The sequence below is a fragment of the Lethenteron reissneri genome, chromosome 11 (genome assembly GCF_015708825.2).
Source record: "Lethenteron reissneri isolate LAM-NWPU_2019-01 chromosome 11, ASM1570882v1, whole genome shotgun sequence".
Lineage (NCBI taxonomy): Eukaryota > Metazoa > Chordata > Hyperoartia > Petromyzontiformes > Petromyzontidae > Lethenteron > Lethenteron reissneri.
The window spans coordinates 2135287-2156440 of record NC_083789.1 but is presented as its reverse complement, the minus strand read 5'-3'; the positions used below and the strand labels follow the sequence as shown (position 1 = coordinate 2156440).

Here is a 21154-nt window from a genome sequence, read left to right as displayed (position 1 = left end):
ACGTAGACTTTCGCGGCAAATACACAGAGGTTTTTTTGCGTTAGATCGCGTAAATATATGAATGTGTCGTTAAAACCTGTCACCACCCGACACAGCCAACTAGTAAGGGTTGTCACGTAAACAGAACATGCCAGTTCATCACTAGTACAGCACTAACCGGTGTGTTGGAGAACCCATATTTACGATATTTACATGATTTAACCCAAAAAAATATTTTATGGAATGCACGCTTACAGCTCGCATCTTTGCGTGACAAAAAAAAATACGAATGAATAACGTTGACATCTACGGGACCTTTTATGCCAATATGCCAAGCAAAAAATAGGCTTTATCCTTTCCCGCAATAACACAGGAGGTGTTAAGATATAAGTGCTCAACCCCGAGGTATAAATGCTTCTGTGTTGTTCGCCTTTTGTCGTTCTCTGCTCCAACACTGGTGGTCAGACAAGGCCACAGAGCAGGCGTCTCTAGTGGAGGATAAGCCGTTTTTCGAAGACAAACACATTATCAACGCACATTTGTTTGCATGTTTTACCACAAGCATGTGTGTGGTAAATGAAGACTTGATGATGCCTTGCAATAGGTGTGTGTCGATTTGGTGTTTGAGCATCTTATCACCTAATCTATTATTGACCGGAAATGGTAAAGCCAAATGAAATTCAATTTAATATCGATGAGTTTCTCTATCACCGTGCTCAACGATGACCACAATGTGAATGTATTTATTTCAGCAGTGCTTTTGGTTGCCTCCAGGGGCAAACGACGATCTGCCCCCGGTTGTCCACGTTGATTTACAAATAAACAGGAAACTATTTTGAAAAGCACCACAAAACAAAGCAAAAAAAAACCCCAAAGTAGAACGGCTTCAGAGGGGGGAAGAACGTACCGCGTCTATATACTCGAGCGGGGGGTCGTACACGGGGGAGGAGCCTTGAGGCGGCGGTCGGTAATTGTCTGGTACGTCCGCAGGAACCTCGCGAAGCTGCACAGAGGACGGAGATGACAACATCAGCAAGATACACCGTTGGAACCTCATTTGCCAGTAAAAAATATGATAATTGGTATTTTACCCTTCTATCTGGCAACAAAACGGACACCTTTTTTTACAAGAACATAACTCTGATAATGTGCACTGTCCTGTGCACATTATCAGAGTTATGTTTTTTGTTTGCATTATGACTGCAGGTATTGTGGTCTATGCAAACATGACTCCTTGTAAAAAAGGTGGCAGTTTTGTTGCCAGATAGAAGGGTAAAATACCAATTATCAACATCAGAAAGCTAACAACGCGCGCGCGCGCTCCCTGCGCGTGGCCGTGATTCCGAGTGGGAATCTATTTTATTGCCGTCATTTTACCCCAGGTAAGGCCCACTTGAGCGATGTAGCTCTTTTTTGCAGAGTTTAGACAATACGCTACTATAAATTGCTCTGTTTTGCTAAATTATCACCATTCTTTAAGACTCCTGGGTAGGCTAGGCCATCTTCGACTTACGATATTTCGATCTTACGATGGGGTCGTCGTAACGCATCTCCATCGTAAGTAGAGGACTACCTGTTATTTACTTCTCTTTCTGTCCCAATGGCATAGTACCCAGGCTTTCTGTACAATAGAGGAATTGCATTTCAATATGAATTCACTTTGGTAAGTAATGGACATTGACTGGGTTATAAAATAACTATCGGTTACACCCGCGTCACAAGACTCTTTAATTCTGTGCAAGCTATAAAGCCACCGGGCTACCTTTGCTGATGACCTTATTCATTGAGAACACCTTTTAACTACAGCGAAAGTATTTGTATTACAAAGCTACGTTCATTTCTGCACGATCCACCACCCATCTGTGAAACAATATCTAGGCCTTGACATAAAGCTTTCGTGACTGCAGGAATTCATATTATTTGGGTCTTTCGGTAAAGCCACGTAGATAAAAAATAATAATAATAATATCACGTGATGACGATTGCTTGTGTTGCAATTGAAACGTCGCGATGTTTTTCGTGATATTTTTCTTTTATCTACGTGGCTTTACCGAAAGACCCAAAGAATATCTAGGCCCAAAGAAGCTACTCGAGTATTTTTTTTAATGGGAACGTATATCTCTACAGCGCGCTATTCCTCCACGTTTCACCGCAGTGCTTGAGAACAGAACTGTTCAGCAGTAAGTAGTGCGAGAGCGCCCTCAGCAGCAGTAAAACTTCAGTGCCCTAAAGTAGACGGAGGATGTCATCGCTAGGGGTCGTGCTATGCTGCTGTGCTGCCTGTGCATGCCCAGCGCTTCCTCTCCAGTGTCGACAGCCGAGCGAGTTTTGTCGCTAGACGTAGTGGACCTTTTGGGTTTCCCCAGTGACTACATTTGTCAAAAGGAAGAGCGACATATCTAGCGGCTCCCTGGGACGAGGACATTGTGCAAATTGAGGAACGATTCCAGGTCTGTTGTAAGGACCCTGTATCAGTGCCCTGTGTGTAATGTTTGCTTAATTTGTCTCGTGACATTTTGCTGGCTTTAGAAGGTCTATCTAGTGACTCTTTGGAGGCTGCTCTGGCCACTTGCCGTTTTCGCTCGACAACGCCGGACTGTTCAGCTGCTTACCGAGAAATCATTTTCTAGAAGCAGGTCATGGCTTGGGTGGGTCTTCAGCGAGCCTGCAAATGCAAAATCGTAAATCGTTAGTCCCTTCCGCTCTCAAACAATGACACACAGATGAGTTAATTTTTGTCAAGCTGCACTCCAAGTCTTGAGTGAACCCTGTCAGGAGTGGCGACTTCTGAGGTCGCTCTTTTCCTTTTATTGTAACGACACGCGAGCTCGTTACAGCGCGTCGCAAGAGCTCTCGCTCAACCAGGCGATGCGGTTCGCGAAAAATGTATCAACGCAACGGAACCATTGAAGAAGGGGGGGGGGGGGTGAAGGAATAAGGTCACTCTTTAAGATCACGTACACGTGGTCTCCCTTTTGTCACCTGTCCATTTTTTTTACACAATTGTAGGCATATAAGAAATTGGTTAGCTGCGGCTGCTGGCAGTCAAACCGGAGGGTCATCATCAACATTAACAATGGGAAGCTGTGCCGATATAGGGCCTCAAGATACATTGATCCTATGCTTGAATTAAAAATGTTGATTTGTCTATGACAAAAGGGGAGACTGATCTGAGTCAGCCGCTGACTTTGACGTGAACTTGCAACCGCCCGACCGTGACACGAGAGCTCCGCATACATCTCCACGTGGCCAGATACTCTACGGCAGCATTCTTAATTTCAAGGCTCGCGGGCCACTAACAGCCCCTGGTGGCCTTCAGCGCGGCCCCTGACGTGCCCCCTACCCCCCCCCCCCCTGACAATACACAACATGTAAAAACACCCCCCAATCCTCATCAATGGTTTCAAATGTGTGGCAGCACTCACACACTGATGATGTCTTATTGGCTCAAGTGGCTCCCCACCCCTCTGCAAATTCGTGAAGAACACTGTGCTGCATCATCCAGCCACTGCTGGTTGAAGGCCTTCCCCTACACCATTCAATTATCGGGGTTGTTTTGACCATAAAATGAATCAACGCTGGTCAGGACAGCTTGTGAATGGTGGGAGGGGGTAGAACCGGTTCAGATAAAACTCGGCCACTCATGTTGGTCATTGCTGGGAATTTAACTCGGTCCACAGGGATGATTGTACAATGCTGCTAGCTTCTGTGGCACTGCCCCACCCAGATTTTTAATTGTTTAGCTTAAATATATTCCATTATATATAAGACCACTGTAGAGCAAGCGAATACTTTGTATGTTTCGTAAAGCATGGATAGAAAATGATAATGTAAAGTAAATCAATCTGTTACATTTGGATGCAATAATTCACTCTGCAATAAAAATGTAATCACCAAAAAAACACTTCCAGTCAAACTTGAAATGTTGCGACCGTGAGACCGAACACTCAGATTCTTTAAAAATATCAAGGTTAAAATTCTGACAAGGGACCGTCAGAGGCAATGAGAGTACAACATGAATTTGCTGAGCAAACAGACTGTGTGACACACACACACACTCTGTAACACATAGCGTGTACATCTATGGCAAACAACGGTAACACAAGTAGATGTTGAAGCGTTACGATGAGATGCGAATGGACAAAATGCGCATTCGCAAATATCAAGACGCTGGGCTTTACGGTTGAATTATTAACGAGACGCTTAGAACCGCATCGGTGGCGGAGCAGGCGGCTCCAATGGGTGGGGCGCGTTCATGTGGCAGACTGCTGACTGCAGGGGAAGACGCAAGACGAAGCGCTTGGCAGTCCGTAAGCACGACTCTGCCAGTGCAAATGATTCCAATTATCGAACGATTCCAATGATCGAATTTCTGTAAATTTTCGCAGTACTCGCTTTCCAAAGCCTTGGCAGCCGATGCTACTTTGGGTGCTTCGCACGCCCGTAACTAATACGCACGGGATGAGGAAATGCTGACAAGGCAAAGGCACTATATATGTCCTTATAAACACCAAGTAGGTGCTATATAAAACATAGATATGGATTTTTCCACCGCAGTATTTATTGGATTTTTAACATTTCTTCAGCAGCACTGGGACACCTAGAATGCAGAGCTATGTACAAGATGAAGGCGCAGCGCTGATATTCTTTGCTCACACCATTATTGATGAGACAGCTCAACATGACTCCTAGAGATGGTATTTGGCCTACTCTTCCACGCTGGTCAGACGTCTTGCAAGAGGTGGGAGTGCCCACACTTTACGCCACCACACTTGACCTGACGATCGACCGTGGTGAACACCTCCAGACTGCTGGGTGGACGGAGGCAGGAGGATGTCAGAAACTGGTTCCATTGTGTCAACTGCGGTGCTGGGAGATAGAGTCGAACCCGCACACTCCAGAGTGAGAGTCCAGTGTGCTGCTAACCATTACACCACGGCAGCATCCCATAAACAATCGCGCAATTAACTCCGTTTCATAAATAAAGCATGTTGAATGTTGCATGCTGGTACAAGCCACATTGCCTGCATATTCTTAGCACATTTCTATGATACCCTGATGTGATCATTAAGAAACAAATTGCGGCCATTGCCCATCTAAATCTGATGTTTACCCCCATTGCATCAATTGTTCATTTAAGGCTGAGTTGACCTAAAGGAGGCCCAGAACATGTTCACTTGCCACCGATGATGTGTGCATCGTTAGGAATAAATCTTGGGTTGCTGGAAGTGTTCGCGTGGTACACTAACCACCATATGACCACTTTTTGCACCAATTTTACACACATTCCTAATTACACACGTGACAACACTTTGTGTTTATATATATATATACTGTATTGAATACTGTTAAAAAGAACTGTGTGTATAATTTTGCTATTAGCTGCATGCATGTAGGTTACTGTAGAGTTCAACAAGGCTTAAGTTACCCGAGATAGGTTTAACAACTTTGTTAAAAATCACAGGCACTGATGAAGGTTAACGGTCGGCCCTGATGAGCTTCTGGCAAGCCCGCTCTCTAGGAAGGCATTCGTCTGGTTACACGGACAAGGTCGGGGCGGACGCGGATACCTGATGCACGGATGGAAAATTAAAAAGTCTCCAGTCGTGTGCCATGACTGTGGTCATCCAGAACAGACCGTACAACGTACAACGACGCAATGCCCGATCCACAAATACAAAGGAGACATCACGGCGATACACTCCGCTACCGCTCACGACGCGGTTATCCGGCCTGACCACCTGAATGGTGACATTGTAGTTGCCCTGCGTCTACAACTGCCGCACCAAAGACGACGACGACGAAGCCGGACAAGGTTATAGAATTGATTCGGGGCTGAGTGTATCCCTGGGTCGGACACGGCTCGCCCTGGGAGCATGATCACGTGCTCGCTGCTCGGGGTCTAAAATCACCACGGGTCGCATATTCAAGGTGAACTCCATCCCCGCGACAGGGCTGTGCATCACCACGCGCTTCCGTGGCGGCCGTCCCTGCGGTTCCCAAGCCCCCGCCACCCCTTGCTGCTGGTTGGTGGCGCAGTTCCTCCGCAACATGAAATCTGAGCTTGCCGCAAAGGTGTGGCAGTCATATAAAAAAAAAGAGTGAAAATCTCCCGCAATATTGCATCGAGACGATCATGTAAAGTAGCGCGCGTTGGCGTGTTTTTAAGACGTTACAAAAACGCGTGGCTTTTGTTTGTTATTTGCACCTCCGATTAGCATTTTTGGCTAAATAAGTTCGAGATACATTTCAGGCTTGTTACAATAATAAAATTACAAAATTACAAAACATGTTTTACAATATATTTGGTTTGTAAATTAATGCTGTAAAATTGCATTATGTACATTGCAGTAACTACAATTGCACATGCAATATTACAGCATTGTATTATGCACAGTATCACATTGTTTTACGTACAATGACATATTCAACTGTATTACGCACAATGCAATATTGTATTGGATTGCCCATGATACAAAATTACATCGTTGTACATGTATAGTATTATTACCTTACGATTAGCACGGTTGGCTACGTACGGTGCGAAAGAAGTTCAACATACAAACATCATTCTTGCTCTGCATAAAAATAGGATTAAAAATAAAATATCAAGCGTTCTTTGTAAGTTATGCTGGACTGGCTGTAATTTAACCGCCTACAGAAACACAACTGGGTTGGGATAGAGTTTGTTTCATTTCATCACCCTCGCTATAATGAAAGTGAGCACAACAACCCCCATGCTCGAATAGGTCACGGGGTTCGAATGTCTGACAGTAGATGCTCACATTCTGCGAGGCCAAATAGATAGATGGGGTGGGCACGCTGCACGTTGTTTTGTTAAGAATTGCTGAGTGGCAGGAGCCAGATGGCACTGAAGTGTGTGTGGTGGATTCTTGAACGGGAATGTGTGTGCATGTTTGTGTGTGTCCCTGGAAACGTGCGTGCCAGTATTCACACGCGTGTGTGCGTGCCTGCACGTGTTGTCGTACGGTCGTGTGCTTTTCTGTGTGTGTGCGTCATGTGGGGAGTGGTAGTGCAGCGGTTAGTGCGCTGCGAACCTGGCGACCCGGGTTCTATTCCCGCTCACGGCCAACACCGGTGACGATTATCTGAACCGGTTCTGGGCCTCCCCTCGGTCGACTCAGCCTCAAATTGGTACCTGGTGCGGTGTGTAACCATCGTCACTAGGGAGACAAAGGCGGCCGGGCGTGGTGTTGGCCACCCATCCCCTCGTGTGCCTTGCCAGTCTTCATAGGTGCTCGCTAAACGCACTTGCCCCAACAGTCTGTTAAGCCTATACGGGGGATCTTTGTCTTTGTACACATCCATAGGACGATGGGGCGTGAGCTGATGCGTACACATGCGTGTGCGAGTGCGCCTGCATGAACACACTAATTTGTGTAATAGTCTACGATTGGCTTCATGCGCCTTGGCGCATACTTTTGTCTTGAGACACGTTGGTGAATGTCTCAGGGTGGTGTTTATTAAACCAGTGGGCTCCGGCAGCTCCCAGCAGTTTTACTTTTCTCTGCAGTATGTAACACGATACGTGTTGGCATTGAGATCACCCTACAGTTATTTGGCTTTCCTCCTTTCCCTAAGCCTCCAGAAGAAACCACATTATTAAAACCACAACTTGTTAATGCACACATTAATCTACGAGAAGAAATTGAGTTGATCTTGTATATATATAAAAACAATTATTACAGTTTCAGCTTCACATTTAAATAACGCAGAGCTGGACAGCTCACTCATCGTGAGTCTTCCCAATTTGCAACAATGTCTCGCACACAATGTCCCACTCGAGCAAGTGATGTTGCAGGACCTCTATCGTCCACAGACAATCAGACGGCTCATCTTTTTTTTTAACCCAGTGCAGTAATAACCAGGGCGGCCGATGGAATTCGAACCGCGAGGCCCTGCAACGAGCAGAGGATGGAGCCGCCGCCACCGGGGCCGTGTCAAAGCGCTCTTCTCTCCGGCGTTACAACGCTCAGCCTCACAATCACGGAGGTTGCGAGTTCAAGTCACCGCCGAGGGGTTCGCTCAACCCCCACCGTCGTCATCCCTCTAGGGATGGACGAGTACCAATCTGTGGAAAGTCAAACAGCGGTGGCTCTCCTCTGGGGTGAACTTTGTTTTCCGCCGTAACAATGTGAAATTTCCACGAGCGGCTCACGCCCAAAAACGCCCCCCTCGCGCGTCACAGCAGGAAGAGATCGACTCTTTTGGGCTCATTTCACGTTGGTGGAAGGCAGTCGATGCCTGGCAAAGCTCTCCGTCTGTTTCCATTCCCTCCGCCAAGACAGTGCTGTTCCACTTTAACGACCTGCGCGTGTCCACAGCGTACAACTATTATGCCGCAGTGACGGTCTTGCCGCATGATTGTAAACAATCGGGTTTTTTTCTGATTGGCCCACTGCCGATTGGATTACCGCGATTATGGGTTGTGGTTAGATGCAGTGGCGGCTCCTGCAAAATCTCTCAGGGGGGGCAAATGTCTGGATGATTGATAAGGATAAGGTCCACCCATGCAATGGATAAATTAACAGCTTAAGAATGTAAAGGCAACTTCACTTCTTTAATATTAATGAAAAATAAAGTGACTCTTACAATACATCTTGTTTGTTTCTATACTCACTATTAAAACAAACCACTCAAGTTTATTTTATTAAAGATTCCACTAGATTTTGATTTAAAACTTTCGTGACTGCAGGGATTCATCTTCTTGGTTCTTTCGGTAAAGTCACGTAGAAGGGAAGTAATAAAATAATAAAAATAAAACATAATAAAATTATTCTCACGACGTTTCGGCCACAACGCAAGTTATTCTCACGACGTTTCGGCCACAACGTTCCACTCACTGGCATGGTGCAGTGTGCAGAGTAATGTATGGTGTCGTAATTGTATAGTAAATAGATAGCAGTGTGATACACATTAGGGTGGGTAAAATAATACATAGTGTTATATTAAAATGGATAAGGCAGCAACTGCAGCAGCAGCAGCAACTGCAGCAGCAGCAGCAACTGCAGCAGCAACTGTAGCTCCCTTTGATGCTGTTAATCCTGCATAATTCACATGCATATGCAGTACTAATCACATTCCTGCATTTCCCATAAATATGCTAAATTCCTCTTGATATGCAAATTCCTTTGTCAAGGCGCCCAGCTTATATATATGCTCCAAGCTCGTGTGCTGTTTCATTCAGACTCTGTCGCCTCGACGGACCTGGTTTTCACCTGAGGACGGCTGCTTGCGTTGTGGCCGAAACGTCGTGAGAATAATTTTATTGTTTTATTTGTATTATTTTATTACTTCCCTTCTACGTGACTTTACCGAAAGAACCAAGAAGAAGATTCCACTAGGTGGCGATAAGTTATATTGTTGGATGAAACGTGCTTACGTATGATGACGTTAGCACGTATGATGACGTAAGCACGTTAGGGCTCGCCCTCCCGGAAGCCATAGAAAATGCATTGGAGCGCCCCCGTTCGAAAAAAAACATCTTTCAATGTAAGTCTATGGGACCACTCGGGGCGATTCTCAGCCGGAGTGAAATCGCCCCAAAAGAGGCGGCTACTCCACAGAACGTGACATGACGCTGATTGGACTATATCCAGAGGCTGACAGTGACGGCTAGCGTGACTCTGTGGTTGAATGACATTGGTGGTGCGTCGCCCAATCGTCCTAATGAAGAAACCGCCCCTGGTTAGATGCAAGGTTTGATTCTTGTTTTTAACATTGGGGCGAATGCGGCCACTCGCTACTGGGGGGTCATAAGAATCGATTACGTACAACATCTACAAAAACTCACATTCATTCTCACGCACGATTCGATGCACGGATTGCAAGCTTAATAATAGAGGTAAATGAATGCTTCCTTGCACCCCTGGAGAACGTCGTCAATACCGGGACATTGCAATCTAAAACCCATGCAATATGGTTGGCTGAAATAAGTAACACTTGATGGCCCACTCAAAACAATACTGCAGTAAAGGGTGGTCATTCACACATTACCAGTTGTGAGAGTTCAAGAGGATGACTGATCTCTGTACGAGGCGACTGAAATGATGTCAGTAAGTGTCATTCTCTGCCAGTAGGTGACAGCAGTGGTAGGGGATGCTGTTGGGGGTCTCATGAATCCGATCGGCTCCTTGCCAGCGAGCGGAAGGAGACGTGGCCTGCCTTGAACGTCACCGGGATGGGCTATACCAAATAAATGAACTGAACTGAAATGAACTGAACGTTGGCATTTCACAACCATAGGGAGCGGAAATAGTGTGGGAACATTCCCTACGTTGGAGGGAGCCCTATACAGAACTGTACCTGTCCTGGTCACTTACAAACGTTGCCTGTGTTAGTGTGTGACCGAGGGAAAAGCCCCAAATGCATGATTTTAAGAGTAATGATAGAAAAAATATACACCAAGATGACTCAAATAATTATCCGTGCTTCAATCATCCGTAAATTCCTGCCATTCGAGGGGTATTGGCTGTTCGTGACTCCTCCCATTGTCCGTGGACCGTTTATCCGATATTTGTTTTGCATCAGCACAGACTTGCTGTGCTGACGTTAATGTGTACAGTGGTAGAATGTAATTTACAAATGTCATTAGCTCTCAAAAATGCCAAAAATACATTTACATAGGCCAATCGACATATTGGTAACATGTGGGTCTTAGAAAAACTCAATGTAATAATCCGTGAATTTATCATGGATCAATTTAGCGGCTGGTCAAGTGCCACGCTTCTCCCAAGTAATCCGCACCATTTTTGCGGATTAATGGCATCGTGCGGCTCTTTCCTCTTGTCCTTCTCCCGCACCTCCAATTCGCACATTTGGCTACGTGTGGTGCGAAAGAAGTTCGGCATACTTACACACATACGAGTCTGCGACGTTTTACAGGATCTATGATACGGTATCCCCACATCACCGCGGATTATTGGAGTCCTGCTGTAAGTACATAGATCTGAACATTGTCAATGTGCTACAGTATGGACATAAATTTCAGATTAAAAAAAAAAACACTCGAAGAACAGGAAGTCAGTCAAGGCCACATCCCAGTCATGATTTTTCTGTGGCACAGTGTAATACGGCATGCATTGCTCCAGCATTGTCAGCTTCGTCCACATGACAGTGTGGCTGCCGTGGTGTAATTGGTAGCTCACTGGACCTACAATCTCGAGATCGCCAAGGCTATCTCCCGGCACGGCAATTAAAACCAAGGGGCTGGTTTATTATACCCCACCGCCTCTCCACCAACCAGTATTATTGGGGTGTACACCGCAAAAAGTTCATCTCCAGGTTGCGTGTGGTGGGATAAAGTTAAGGGTCTCCCCCCATCTCGTGGATGCCTTTCCACCAGCACTGGGTTGAGCAAGCAATTGCCGCCACCACACATTGCGAACTGTTGAAGTAGACGAATACAGAGTCTCTTATTACGTGTAAAAAATTGCAGGGGTGTGCGCACCACCCAGGGAACTGAGGAACTCCCTTTGATGGCTTCATATGATGACAGCCCTACCAAATTGACCGTTGCTCAATTAAACAGCGGTGCCCGGGACATGAAATCGTTTGATTGTGCGTTAGACTCTTAAATCAAAGGCTTGAGACGAAAGAGACACATTGTGCTCGAGTGAAAGTTTTGAGGGGAAGCCTGGGAAAAGAACCATCACCGCTGGCCAAGAGTTGCCTTGGAGAGTGTTTGATTTGTTGTGCGTCCTTTGGAGTCTGGAAATTTCTCAGCACATTAAACCTGAGAGAGCCTGGGTCTCGGCCAGGCCACGTCCACCCTCTTTGACCGCGTTTTTTGTTTAACCCTCAACTTTTAACCAAAAATAACAAATTATACTTACCACACAAGTGGATCATTGAAAGACACATTGACCAATGCACATGCATTATATTCAGTACTTACTTGAAAATACGTATTCGCTTAACAGTGAATTTGCAGCCTACGATGCACAATTATTGCAGATGTGCATGACCCAAGCAGAAAATGCCACCCCTTTATAACATTCTTGTTCTACCTAAATATGTTCAGTCTACATCAGTGGTTCTCAACTCACCTGCACTGACCAGGGTGGCCAAGTACCATCAAACAACTCCGACTGACATGGCCATGGGCAGGCCCTTCCCTCAGGAGTAGATTCGCCATGTGCTGAAGTGATTTAGGTTTTACATTTTACAAAACTGTTCTGCAGTTTTAAATCGTCCCACATCCCACCCTCAAACCCAAACAACCACTAACAAATGCTGGTCAGGCGAAAAGCAAGATTTACACATTTTCAACTGCTAATATTTGACGCTGACAAATAACACACCGACAATGTTTGTACTTATGTTGAACTTCTCTCGCACCGTACGTACCCAACCGTGCTAATCGGTAACAACTGAAAAGTGCGCAGGTAAGCATGGAGAGGCGAGTGCTTGGAATTAGACTGAGAAAGAACACGTAGATCAGCGAACCAACACCGATCAAGCAGCGTATGGACAATGACGATGAGTGAACGGGGCTTGGGGAGAGCAATTCGCACTGTGGGATGACGGCAAACGGACGAGGCCTGCGACACATTCAAGGTGCTAGTGGTGCTGCTGCTGCTGGTGCTGCCACCATCCACCATCAGCAGCACTAACGCAGAATGAACGGTGGACAGGCACCGGGAAGGCCTTCATCCAGAAGTGGATAGACAATGGCAGACGATGATGATTTAAATAGATTTGTACGGATCTTAAAGGCTGGTAGGGCAACATCTCTTCAATGTCCCCAATAAAACCGAATGTTCCTACGCTGCATGGCGGCACATGAAGGTTTTTGCCGGCTGTGCTTTGCGGGTTACGCGTCCCCGAATGCCCTTGCTCTTCTGATTGGTGATTGTGATCCCTTGGGAACCTGTTTGTTGTCCAATTAATTCATCCTTATTTTTTTTCATAATATCTCCATGTGCTTTTTATTTTTTTAGAAACCTTACTCTCGTGTTTGCTTCTCATGGCATTTGAGGCCAGTTGATTTGCAATTATGCCAAAACATTTTATCAAAGGGCACATTGGCTACGTACGGTGCCGAAAGAAGTTGAACATATGCATGTATGTGTATCTTTCCATGCTTATATGCTATGTATTTGCAGGTGTGCACATTCAGCCCTTTTAAATCAATACCATGAGCACCACCACATTCGAGGGAAGTCAATAGTTGTGGTGCTATGGATTAACGGACTGGCCCCCATCATGCGAATGTGGAATGTTTTCCACTGGCTCATGCGAACCAAAGAATGAGCAATGCAAAAAGTTTTGGCGAGCAGGAAGGACACAATTACTTTGGCTGGACATGCACACGCTGCAAACACAGACGCGCAAGATGATATAGTGAAATTTGCACCAGAAAACAAATGTAATTTAAACTTCAGAGGCCTTTATCAGATGTGAGCTAAAAGATTTCCCAAAGCTGATCATCGGAGTATCGCAGTAAACATGCCTCTAAATCAAGGAGCAGCTCCGCGAGATATGATTACAGCAGGCAACATGTACACATCTGTAACCGTTGTAAAATGTGACAGGATCACTTTATCACTCGTGGCAGTCAAGTTCTGAAATGTTTTTTTTTTTATAGCTGCAGGAACGATGTCCTTATTGACCTTTTCAAATACAGCACAAAACATCAACGAATCACTTTTGACACATTTTTAAATAGTTGGGACCTCCCCCCCCTCCGACTCCTAAAAAGCCTAAATGAAAACATCGACATCAAAATAAAAGTGGGAAATCTCTGCGAGTCACGATGTCACAAGTCTTAGCACGGGCCGTCGACTCCCCGTGCTTCATCTCCTTGTGGAACTCTCCCGGCGTGGCGAGGCCGTGGCGGCCACGATACTTGGTGAGCATCGCAGCGATACACGCAGCACAAGAGCAGCACAACACGGATCGACCTCGACTACCAGCGGCTGGAGCCCAACCGCGATCGCACTCACTAAAGAAGACGGAAGCTTGTGTTGCCTCCGAAACGTCGTGATTTTTATTTATTTTTATTTTACTTTTATTAATTTAAATGTTTTACCTACGTGACTTTACCGAAAAAACCTAAGAACATGAATCCTTGCAGTCACGAAAGCTTCAAATCTAGAACTTAAAGGGTGACCAAAGGGGCGACTGCATGATGAAATCTTGGCAAATGTTTCAACTGCCCAAACATTCAAGGCCGCTGCACGAGCATTATATGAAATATAGCCGATAAGTCATGTCAGTGACCATTAAAGGCCATGATATATTTGAGCAATTTGAGGGTAACTGTCAGCAGCAATCTTCAACGGCAAGGCATTGACGTTGAGCAACGGACGCAACCTGAGATAGAAATAATACAGCATGATGGAGGTTCTGTCTAAAAAAACAGTTCTGGTCTGATCAGACCCTGGTCACCTCTCAGATGCAATCCCATGCGTGATTGCCATTCACAGCTGATACAATACACATTATTTAAAGATCAGTCGGTGGCTAGAACGCAATCCAGCTCAGCCGACTGGATTAGAATGACTGTACAATAACCACAATAACTACTGCAACATAATTGGTTTAAAAGATGCTTATCACGTGATAAACATTGGATAAGCAACACGAAGTTAGCTAAAAGCTGATCAGCGTCATGGTCATGCAGGAAGCGTGCCCATAAATCTAGGAGCGGCCGGGCTAAATATGAGTAGAGAAGAAACCTGATATAGTCCTGTAAAATTTCGCAGTATCACTTTATCACTTATGACAGTCAGTTCCTGAAATTGAATAAAGTTACAGCTGCTATGGCCTTTTCTAACTTTTGAAATACAGTGCACATATTGCTCAGTGGGCCTTGCCTCGTTAAATAAAAATAGGTTTTAGTTTAGCATGTGTGAGAAACTTTCTCAGAAGCGACCTGGCTTTCACGAATGATAGCTCAATGAAGTGGCTTATGTGAACATTTATATCAGCAAGATACTCTAAACGCATTTGGGTTCTAAATGTGGAAGGAAAAACCAGAGGGCCCGGAGAAAATCCACATTACCATGGGGGGAGAGAGAGAGAGAAAAAACATGCAAACTCCAAATATACAGCAGGGCGTCAGAGTTGGGATTCAACTCACGACCTTCTGTATACCAGGTGAGATAGTTAACATCTCCTAGCCACCGTGATGATAAGAGACACACGCAAACTCCAAATATACAGCAGCAGGCGTCAGTGTTGGGATTGAACCCACGACCTGTATACCAGGCGAGGTCGTTAACATCTTGCACCACGCAGCACTGCCACCTCCCTACCGCCTGCCAACCACACGATTGGATCCACAAAACACAAGACGTCAAACGACTGCCAACCCCTCTTACAGTTTCAAACCATTATGCACTCGTGTATCACAACGCAGTGTAATATATTTGCTTAAATAATATGGACGGAAAGATTTAAACCTCTCCCAATGTGATGATGCATTGTCATGAGTCGGCCTGCAATTTGATTCAAGATTTCATTGTTGACACTGCTGGGGGCGGGGGGGGGGGCCAACAGACAAATCGACAAACATCGCGATACTTACACTCGCTCTTTTCTGCACGCATCGTGAGCGTAATGATCAATGTGAATCGATTAATCCATCCCTATGAAATAATATCAGAAACGTATATCGTATTACTTTTATGTCGATGCTGAAGGAAAGGAAAGTAATGTTTATTGAGAAATGCGTGACTTTTTTTTTACATAAACTCTTAACAAGAGTAAAAATGGCAGCTGGGTTAGACATTTAAATTCCCTGCTCGTTATGTAAGGGTGAAAGTGAATTTGGTTCATCAGCTTATGGGATTTCTGGACTAAAACCGCCATCAGCGTTTGTTTTAAGAGACAAACTCTGGACCAGGTTCAACTCTCCCGAGTCTCATCGTCCAGCGGGTGCGTGGAGGAAAGTGCAGATTGAGAGGAGTTGCAAATGAGAGAGAGAGAGAGCTGTGGATACGAGAAATGTTGTTGCTACACTTTATTCCCCATTGTAACCAGCACGCCGTTTTGTTTTGAAGCACTTTGGAGATTCCATGGTGACCGACTTAGAAGAACAATGCAGGAATATTAGGACGCTTCAGTGCAAAGGGGGCTCACTAAGCATCGCACCAAACCTGCTGTGTAAGAACATTTAGACGCTGTAAATGGCTAAATTAAGTTTACATTGAAAGGTCACGATTGCTGGGTTCTGCTGCCCTGTGCGAAAATTCCGTTGCCACGTAATCAACTACGGGCGAAGTCTTTTTTGGGAGGAAAAAAACGAAAATTGCAGTTAATGAAGAAAACCTAAATAAAACCTCGCATTCCTATCTCCATTGTCCACGCACCGTTGCCCAGACATTACGTCTAGAGGGAGAACGATTCTCTTGGTAGAAAGGTACAAACAAGTCATGAGACCTGCTTACTATAGTTACTATGAAACGCAATAATTGAAAGCCTTATTTTGGTGTCTTGCTTAGTTCTTTATTTTCAGAGCTCGTTTGCATTTATATTCGTCGGCCGCCACCATAAAGCCCCTCGAGATGCAGGGCCAATGTTTTCCCCGGCCTCAGTGCGCCACTGTTCACAGGCAGAGCATTCCACTGGGTTGCCTGGCATTCCGACACTATAAATACATCAGGCAGATGATTCCATGGGTGACTCCACTACTGAGTGATGGGAGGGGAGGTGGCGCAGGGTTGGGAGGAGGAGGTGGGGGGAGACATTTACAGCTCTGGCTGATGTCCAACAAAACAGAGTGGTTGGTGGTGGTGGTAGGGGATTTGTTAAAGAGGCACAAAAGGGCGGAACAAATAATCGGGCACTGTGTTCGTAATCCATGGATGTGTTGTTTTTCTCTTCTGCTGCGCGTATAAAAGCACTTGCTGCGATGCTGCTCCACAGGGGGTACTTTTGCATCATTACATCATGGTCGGTCACTCATCTCCACATGACAACAACAAAGACGGAGAGGGGAACACGTCTTTACCAGCGCCGTGGTGATGCCACCGCTATGTATGCATGCAATGTTGCACTTCGGAATCAGAATATGTATTTACACTGGAGAAATCCGATGAGGTATAAAGCTCTTTTTTGACAAGATGTCCAGCAGGGGCGGGTCAGAACGTCACAACACCGAACGCTACAAAGACACGATAGGAGTGCGAGGTTCTTTCGCACCGTACATAGCCAGCCGTGCTAATCGCCCATGGTAAGAGAGCCGCCCGCGTGCCTTCATGAGCGTCCTGTTGCAAAAGACAAACGAGTCCGTGACGTACTCTGTGACGCACGTGTGCACGCAGTCACGTGCTCATCTCGGCAGTTGTGTCTCATTCACTTATTTTAAAAAAACACACCACAGCTTGGATAACCCTTGCATGCCAAAATGTTAAACTATCATTAAAGTAGCACACGCTCCTATTTGGTAAATAGGGCACAAACCGAGGCCAACTAAACACAATCAACTGGAGCAAACAAAAAAAAGCACGCCACGTCAAGTACGAGTACACAAAAGCACCTCCCCCCCCGGTATCGTTCGCGTAGTGGCAGGGGTCTCCGAGCTCGCGTGCATCTCGCGGGAGTGTTTCACTCCGCCCGTGCGTCTCGCGGGAGTGTTTCACTCCGCCCGTGCATCTCGCGGGAGTGTTTCACTCCGCCCGTGCATCTCGCGGGAGTGTTTCACTCCGCCCGTGCATCTCGCGGGAGTGTTTCACTCCGCCCGTGCATCTCGCGGGAGTGTTTCACTCCGCCCGTGCATCTCGCGGGAGTGTTTCACTCCGCTCGTGCATCTCGCGGGAGTGTTTCACTCCGCCCGTGCGTCTCGCGGGAGTGTTTCACTTCGCCCGTGCATCTCGCGGGAGTGTTTCACTCCGCTCGTGCATCTCGCTGGAGTGTTTCACTCCGCCCGTGCATCTCGCGGGAGTGTTTCACTCCGCCCGTGCATCTCGCGGGAGTGTTTCACTTCGCCCGTGCATCTCGCGGGAGTGTTTCACTCCGCTCTTCTGCAACTGAATATTTGTACCCCCGTCGGCCTGTGCGGATGCCTCTTGACCAGTGGTGCTTAACCTTTACTGCAGCCTTGCAACCCCCCCCACCACCCCTTTGGTTCTCAATCGTATAATGTGTTTAGAATGTTGATAAATACATCGGTTTGGTGAAACAAAAGTAATCTACTTGTTTTTTTCGGTAAAGTCACGTAGAAGGGAAATAATAAAAGAATAAAAATAAACATAATAAAATACAATTCTCACGACGTGACCCGTGGTCAATTTGTGCTTTCGATTATTTACCTTAAAAAAAATTAACCCGTAAAAACAAAGTTTTTCACTATAAATCCTTTATATGCGTGGCGGCTAGAGTCCTCTCGTCCTCTGGCTTGAGATGGCTGCCACCTATGGGTCAGATGATTGATTGCCACCATTAAGCAATTGGTAATTACATATAAAAAAAATTCCCTAAAAAGTGTAAAATTTTGGGGAAAAAATTTCACGAAAATTAATTGTCACGCACAACGAGTCTTGGTGCAAAATGTCAGCTCGATTGAAGTGGGTAAAAAAACGACCGAAAGATTTGCACGGTCGTAAGCGCGCAAGCAAGCAAGTGAACTTAATATAAAGGATTTAAAAACTGCCCATGTCTCGCACCCCCAAAAAGGGTATCTCGCAGCCCCAAGGATTAAGGTTCACTGCTCTTGACCATAAGACGCGACTCACTGGCAAATGAGACCATCCTAATCTCTTGAAATTCGCACCTGGTTAAATAAAGTGACACAAGAGGTAATTATCGAGTCGTTTTGTTTGTTAAACAGGGCCATTACAGTCTTGGTTCTTTCGATAAAGTCAAGTAGAGAGAAATTAAATTAAATAATAATAGAATACGACGTTTCGATTGCAACACAAGCAACCATCATCAGGTACAAATGAATGAGAACACAAACATAGTAAACTAGTAAACTTTTAGGGCCATTAACACCCTGATGGTGAGATTCTGGCCAAACCAGTTGAGTATTAGCCGTGCCCAAACAGAGGCATCTGGGATGATCCATTCATCTGGAATGATCATTGGTCAAAGGATGAAACTTTCCGTGATTCAGCAGATTAAACAAATCCACTCATGAAGTGGATGTTACCCACACTTTGCCAAGGCTGCGCTTATTTGAGTGCTCATTAAGGACACAATGTCAAACCCCCACATATAAATTGATATGAACATTTATTTGAAAAAAAACTAATTTAATGTTCATACTTTAGACAACCGACTCTCTATAATGATAAAATTAACGTATAGCTTAGACACGTTCCCATTACACCTTTAATTAAACAAAAACTAATATTTCTGCCTTGTTCAATCTCACACGTTTTGTTTGAATTCATGGTCTCTGAGATGTCGGTGGACATCTGCTACGTGAAGTGACACGATGCAGCAGCAATGCTCAAATCTCCACGTCACATTCCCAACCGGTAACGCTGGTGTGTGCTGCATTGACCCATATCACGATCTCATTCAACACTCGGTGAACCCTATCAATTAGAAGGGAATTCAAGGCCCATAACGATTAAGGCACGGTGGTATTTTTTATTTTAAACTGGGGTGCTTTCACAGATTTACAACACTTTGCAATGGTCAACAGGCACACGTAGTCACACAAACACACTGCATACATATACACGAACAAATATCACCTTCATTGCCTGGCGCTGCCATAATTGCAGGGCAGGGATGGGGCAGCTACAAAACAGATTTTTGTTCATTTTTTTACCTCCCAGAGTTCTCCAACGAACGCATTTGGGCCGTGGATAAGTCGAGAAGAGACGGATCGCAGAGTAAACTAAGAAAGCTGCCACTGCTCAGCAAGACGCGGCACAACCAACCACACCAGTACGCGAGCTCAAGTCGCCTACGACATGCAGCGTCGTGGCCAAAACGCGTGCGCGCACACGCACACATGAGAGCGCATCTCATGCAGCCACTTCACAATTCATATTTTCCGTGTTGCGTTGCCACAGAGGACGTTGTCAATGGGCATGATTTTTTTGCATCGCCCTTAATTGGGATTCCAGGCTGCTTTGTATTCAGCTGGAACGTAACGTAAGCCAACAATTTTGCTTCAGATGTGTTTCGGCAAAATTACGGGAGCAACGGTAGTAATGTGTTTACAGAATTACAGCTCTTAAATAAAAGGGATTACATTTGTCTAGGGACTTAATATCAAATAATAAAACCGTCCCCTAAGTCCTTGCTTACCAGTAAGCCTATTAGGCCGATGTAACTATGTTTTTTAAAAGGGAAGTCATTCAATACACGGCTAAAGGACAACGCATCCACGCAATTGTTTGGTGACGCCACTGCTCTAGAGAGGCCCTCTGCAGGGTTATTTGGCCTACTCTTCCACGAATAAGTGAGAGTACCCACACTTTGCCCCACCACACGCATCCCACCGACCTACCGACTAACTTCACAGTTGAAAACAAAACGTTGATACAGAGAGCAGAATAACTCCCAGAAAAAATACAGAGGCACCAAAAAAACAACCCCCATTGCATTTTTAAGTGTTGCATCCTTTGTAACCACGGAACTCTTTAAATAAATAAAAACATGCCGAGCATAATGACCAACTTTGTTTACAAGCAGAGAGGGAGTACCCCCCCCCCCCTTCGCCTTCGACGGCGTTGTTAGCTAGAAGAAGGGGCTAACAGTTGTTTAAAGGCACAGCCACCAAGCACCCCCCTCTAAAGTTAAAACGCCGTCCATTGAAACGCAGGAAAAGTGTACGTGGTGGATGGGGGATGGGTATCCGTGGGTTGAAAGGGAAGCAGTGGAGTGAAGAGGGGGGGGGGGATAGAAGGGGGTCCGGTGGGGGGGGGGGGTTGGGAGCTTTGTTCCAAGGGGAGTGGTTCAAGTGGTTGAGCAGAGGAAGAAGGCCAAGTCAGAAACGAGGAGTAACCTATACTCCCAAGGAGATGGGCGTGTGTGTGGAAAATGTTCCGTGTGTGTGTGTGCATGAACGTAACGTGTGCATGCGTGTGGATGAAGGGTGAATCCTTGCAAAAAAACTGTACAAGCATATACCCACATTTGTTTGTCTGCAAGTACGTCTGCGTGTTTACGTGTGTGTGTGTGCGTGGCCTCTCCTAAGTCTACTCAGCCTCAAATGAGTAGCTGGTATGGTGTGTTAAAACATCGGCAC

General features: G+C 45.6%; 1 protein-coding gene across 2 annotated transcripts in view; it reads right to left on the bottom strand.

Moving 5' to 3' along the window:
* LOC133341265 (neuroblast differentiation-associated protein AHNAK-like) overlaps positions 1-21154 on the bottom strand; it is a 69285-nt gene that overhangs the window by 33696 nt on the left and 14435 nt on the right. For both annotated transcript variants that reach the window (XM_061549762.1, XM_061549761.1), the window contains exons 2-3: positions 2592-2644; positions 887-982 (exon numbers count right to left, since the gene is read on the bottom strand). The gene's annotated coding sequence lies outside the window, so the exon portion shown is untranslated. The remainder of the gene's footprint in view (positions 1-886; positions 983-2591; positions 2645-21154) is intronic.